Raw genomic sequence first — 6,391 nt, forward strand, 5'->3', positions numbered from 1 at the left:
AAAGAGGCCAAACAGATCACACTGGCATCTCTTCTGTGCAAGTGCATGAGCGTGCACTCAAACACACATACGCACACACATGCAAGCGTGTGAGGCGTTGGGGGGGTCATCACGAGCCTCCTCAGCAGCTGCACACTTAGGTCGTGTCTTTTGAACGCACACAGAAACGGCGGCCAAAGAAGAAGAAGCGGTTCGTACCTCACTCATCTCGTTGCTCCCTCCGGACGCCGCTCAGCTGATGTCCGATGACAGGGGGAGTGGTGGTAGCGTCTGACACACATCATTTATGCAGAGCAAGTCTCTAAAATGAGCAGATCTAGAAACAGAGCTCCGTTCTGCACACGTTGGCCTGTGAGTTGAAGAGACGACCTTTCAGCAGCGCAGCAGATGAGCCAAGCATTAAATCCCCACTAGCTCTTTGCCTCATCCTGACCTTGGAACGGATCAATACACATAATTGTATTATTATTTGGTGCGTGTCTGTTTTATTGCTTCTTTGCTTCATCTGGACAATTAAGATTGTCTTTCTAATTGTCTTTTTCACACTGTTATTCATAAATTATGGCCGTCACAGACGGTGTGCATCGGAATAGTTCAGTGTGTCTCCTTCACCTCCCTGCATGCAATTGGGGTTGCAAACTGAAAATAATCCGACCCTCAAATGTAATCTAATCACTAGTAATGTCTCTCTCTCCCCTGCAGTCCGGGGTAAATCCAATCTTCAGACAGAACATCTTCAAAACAAATCACATTTCAATGTCATTTCAGCTCCACAATCCCACAGTAATAAAATCACAAGGCATGTTCTGGTACATTTTTGCTTGTTCCTGTTGCACAATATTTTAGTGTATATACAATATAAGGTGTCTTTGTCATGACCGATGATATCTCACTGAAAGTCAATGTGATCCGAGTTCATACTGAGCAATAAATTCCATTTGCTGCTTCGGCCGTCTGACTTGAGGAGCTTTCTCATGGAAGCTTCCACCCTTTATTTACACAAAAAGCCTTTGTATTGTTGGCTGACTTTTAGAAGCAGATGTTTTTTGGGCCCGTTGGCAGAGCTGATGTAACGCCGCCTTCAGGTCTCGTAAGACATATCCAACTCTGAATCATCATCATGAAGCATGAAATGTTACGCTGCAACGGGTGCAGATATGGGGGGGGTATATATGTGCTTACTTTATATTTTCATTGTGGTTTCATACACAAATACCATAAAATAACAACTACAGAAGGTACTAAACTCACCCAGGTTTTTTCTTCTTCTTACAACTCTGTTTTCTAAAGCTATTTGTATGTGGGAAGCAGACCACTTAAAAATTATTTAATCGTTTTCTTTATTGTGAGAAATGTGCAGTAATTTACCGGTCTGCACTGATCGACGCTGTGCGGCCTGTAGAGTGTAAACGCTCGTCACTCAAATCCTCATCACAACTTTTTCCGGGAGATTCCGACTGATGGAATATTTCCCAGTATTCCTAAAATAACAGGTGTCCTGATAATCTCAGTTTGTTATGGCTCAGTTAACTCGTGTCCAGGACATGGAACTGAACCATCGTCAACCCTGTTGACAAATGACATGTTCATTTAAAAACTAATGTTTTGTCTTAGTCAATATTTAGGCGACAGATGTGTCCATGATCTTTAAACAGAGACACATTGTGTTCTGTTTAAACTGATATGAAAGATGATTTGTGTGTTAGTGTCCAGATAATCTCACAGGAACCCGTTTACTTAGAGTTAGTGTTTGTTCACTTTTGTTCTCCCCACATTCCCTCCTTCCTCCTCCAGACGAGCAGCAGTCATTGCAACTGCCCTCAGAACAGCGGCACCCGTCACAAGAGGCTGGTGCTCTTTGTTTAGTGCTGAACTTTGTCTTTTCCAGTGCTGTACGTACAGGTAACAGCTGAAGAGTAGTGAAGAGTGAGGGAACTACTCCCTCACACAAGGTGCAGTAACCGCTAGAGATAACACTGTTGCTTTATAAAGTGTGTGTGTGCGTGTGTCTGTGTGTGTAAATGTGTGTGTGCATGGTGCATATCTACTCATTCTTCGTCTATCTTTCCCACCAGATGGGTGCCTCCATTGTTGGAAATGTAACATTTTTAAGGGGGATGCTCTGACATGACCCCCTCGCAACCCACATCCCGCCTGACACTCATACACACACACACACACACACACACACACACACACACACAGTCTCCCCTTCTCTGATTATACGTATCTGCAAAAGACCCTGATAGGACATGACTAGTCATTACACCACACCTCATCCAAACACAAATGCACACACAAACAAAGGTCTCTTGTGCATCTCTTTAAGGAGTGTGTATACACACACACACACACAGAATTCCCACCGGAGTCCCTGTGCACTGTTGGTCTAAAGGAAGAGCGGAGGAAGAGAGGAAAGCTATTTTTGTTCACAAACCGGGCTTTGAGGATGGTTGCTATGGAGACCAGCCTCAGGTCTGTTGGTTGATGGAGGACCGGCGGTCTGCTGCAGCGGGCACAGACACATAAACACACTCTAGCACACAAAGTTAGAGTGCACAATGACACGCTGACACAATTACCACACTCACACCACGACACTTGCAGACGGCTCAGCTCTGCAGCACTGCGTCAGACGACACAAAGCGGGCCAATCGGCATCCTTGTGTAACTCACACCTCTGAGCTGGAGCCAATCAGAGCGTTGCTTTCCGCCGTCGCATTGCAATGTCCACCAATGGGGACACATCATTCCAGATGTGTCTGGACAATGTGGACCAACCAACATCCAGATTGTGAGATATTTTTCTTATGTATTAAATGTCTGAGTGTGATTCATTTAGTAGTCTTTTTTCCTCATTCTCGCCATGTCCAGGTTATTAACAGCCCTTAGTAACGGCTCTCAAACTGGACAGAGGTACGACAAAGATGCCTTTGACCCATATCCCGTCTGGCAGTCATAGAAACTATTGAATAACTATAGTGTGCATGCAGATGCAAATGTGTGTCATGCTGCTTCAACTTCGATCTCATCATGAAAATCAATGAACATAAAGGACATTGGCTACAAAAAGGCAGCGTCGGTATGTGTCACGACGGGGTTTGTACGTGAGTCATGATGTTACAAGTCATGTGACATTGCTTCAGGTAGACAACACAAATCTGTCATCATTCCTACAAAAGAATGTAACTCAATAATTTGTGTAACTGGATGGATTGTGGTCAGGGGAGCAGGTGACCCAACACTCGTCCCTGGTTACAGCCGGTCTTCCTCTTGATTGTATTGATGGTTTTCATGATGGCACATGTCCTGAGTCTCCTCTTTGTCTGGCTGTTCGGATCGCGTTTCCTTAGAAACAAGACGACTTTGCAGGGATCTTCAAAGACGTCCACTGACTCAAAAAAAAATTCTATCAACAGAATGAAACACCTCTGTCAAAATCATAGTCACCCGTAAGATGTGAGTCCTACTTACTGTTCGCACATTAATTCACCTTTAAAGCTTAAAGAATAAAACGCCTAAGTACTTTTGGCTCAAGGACCTGAGAACGTGACTAAGAAAGTAGTGATGAGGGAGTTAGAAGGCAGTGAAACAGCATCTTTTCATCTCATAATTATTTCCAAGCCACATCCACTTCTAAGCTCCATCTGTGCTAGACGAAAAATGAGCAAACTAGCCAATGTTAGAATGCTAACACGCATGGCAGACATCACACTCAAAAAACCTCTACACGTCAGCTTTCTTGCAAGCATTTTAGCGTGTTGGTGGCCCTGTGAAAATGGGGTCTTGTCTCTGTAGTGCTGATTTCTCCTCATTGTGCAGCAGTTTGTGATACACTCGTCATTCATTTGATCAAACATTGCTCTATTCTTATATCAACATCATCATTATTATTTTATTGAGGCTTGAGACATGTGAATGTGTTAAACGTGGGAGATGGTGGCAGTTGTGTGCGCTGGTGTCTCTTGCAATCACTGAGGAATGTGTGTGTTTGCTTGTGAGTGTGTGCGTGTGCACACAGCTGCAGCCCTACCAAGGGCCTCCTCTCCACCAACAAAGAGCTGGAGGCTGCAGCCACTGGGGAACACCAAACACTCCCCTCCTCTCCTCCGCCTCCATTCTACACACAGCGGTCAGGTCAGAGGTCAGTATGTGGGTGTGTGTGCGTGTGTGTTTTTGCCTGTATGTGTGTGTGCTTTGGGGGTTCCTCCAGCTCCTCCACCCCCTCATTGTCATGGTGACAGCAGAGCATTTGAGCCAAGATCAGCAGAGCAACTTCATAGCTTCTCCCTCTGTTTAACACATTATGAAGTGTGTGTAGCTGTGTGGGTGTGTGTGCGTGTGTGTGTGTGTGTCTCTGCGGCCATGATGCCTGCAGCCAACAGAAAGATGTGGGTCAGTCAAGAGAAACGGGGCAGTGAGGCTGGGCAGGAAACTCAATGCTGTTTGTTGGCGTGTGTTTGTGTGTACGTGCATTTGTGTTCATGTGTGTCATCATGTGTGTGTGTGTGTGTGTGCGTGTGTGTGTGTTTGTGTGTATGTGGTAGCACGACGGTCAGCTATGTGTGCAACATTGTCTTACTTCCCATCCCCCAACAGTAGACGAGAAGAAATTAGACGCTGAATTTCTTTTCAAGGTCATGCGAATGCAGCACTGTTGTGTGTGTGTGTCTGTGTCTGTATTCGTGTGGTTTGCGTGTGTGTGAGTGTGTGTGTGTGTGTGCTTGAATTGATTTTAGGGGCTGATTGCCGCCTCCAGCACTGACTGCAAGGAAACTTGATCAGGATGCCACTAAAAATACCGCTTCCTGTCTAACAGCGGGGGGCCTGTGACATCACATCCTGTCCTCATGAATCAACTGTCACTGTGGTCAGTAGCCTGAATAGCTCTCATTCCTTTTCCATTAGACCATGAGCCAACTCTTTGATCTGTGAGGTGTTGAGTATTTAAACTTAGGAAATGAACTCACCTATAGATTCAGTCCACTTATATGCAGATGTGGTATCTGATGTTTTGGCTACTACAAGCTGTATCTACAACATCAACGTAACGTAAAGCAGCATTAGTATTCTTGGAATTTTAGGAGTCATATTTGTGGATACCAATGTTCAATTCAATTCAATTCAATTCATTTTATTTTGTATAGCCCAAAATCGCAAATTACAAATTTGCCTCAGAGGGCTTTACAGTCTGTACACATGCAACATCCTCTGTCCCGAAACCCTCACATCGGCACAGGAAAAACTCCCCAAAATATGAAAAAACCCTTCAATGGGGAAAAAAGGGAAGAAACCTTAGGGAGAACGTCAGAGGAGGGATCCCTCTCCCGGGATGGACAGACTGCAATGGATGTCATGTGTACAGAATCAACAATGTAAAAGATGTACAATACATTCAATTTCTCTAACTGAAATGTAATGCAAGTAATGACAAGTAGCAGAACAAGTGTACGGCAGGACCACTGCAGGGACAACCTCCATCAGATCGAACCACCATCCACAGAGGCTTCTGTGGGGAGGGAGAGCAGAAAGATGTTGGTTTTTGATGACAGTAATATGAATCATATTTAAAGTAATGATGATGGCAGCAGCAGGTGTCAGCAGAGCCATGCCAGGAGTCAGAACCGGGGTCCGCACGAAACTATGATCCACGGAGACCTGCTAGGCGAGAAAGCACAAAAAACTCCCGGAAAGAAGCTTAATTAGTGATGTACATTAATAAAACAAAACATGGATGATTGTGGGAGGAGAGAGTGAGAGTGTGATAGTGAAAGAGGGGCTCGGTGTGTCCTAAGAAGTCCCCCGGCAGTCTAAGCCTAGAGCAGCTTAACTAAGGGCTGGTCCAGGCTAACCTGAGCCAGCCCTAACTATAAGCAATATCAAAGAGGAACGTTTTAAGCTTTATCTTAAATGAACTGACCGAGTCTGCCCCCCGGACTGAAAGTGGAAGCTGGTTCCACAAAAGAGGAGCTTGATAACTGAAGGCTCTGGCCCCCATCCTACTTTTTAAAACTCTAGGAACCACAAGTAGCCCAGCATCTATGGAGCGTAGATGCCTTGTAGGGCAATACGGTGTAACAAGCTCTTTAAGATAAGACGGTGCCTCACCAGCAAGTGCCTTGTAGGTGAGGAGAAGTACCTTAAATTCTATTCTTGATTTAACAGGAAGCCAGTGCAGAGAAGTTAATACAGGAGTTATATGATCCCATTTCTTAGTTCTTGTTCACTCTTTTAGCTCTGCTGTGGTCTCTTTAGCTGCTTAATGCCCCTCTATGTGGTGTACAGGTGGTGTACAGGTGGTGTACAGTGGGTTTATCTCCTGGAGAAGGGTGGATGAGAGCAGTCAGGGAGATCAGAGAAAGGCAGACCGTGGGTCGGGTATTGTAGGCCT

The sequence above is a fragment of the Pungitius pungitius genome, chromosome 12, assembly GCF_949316345.1.
Source record: "Pungitius pungitius chromosome 12, fPunPun2.1, whole genome shotgun sequence".
Lineage (NCBI taxonomy): Eukaryota > Metazoa > Chordata > Actinopteri > Perciformes > Gasterosteidae > Pungitius > Pungitius pungitius.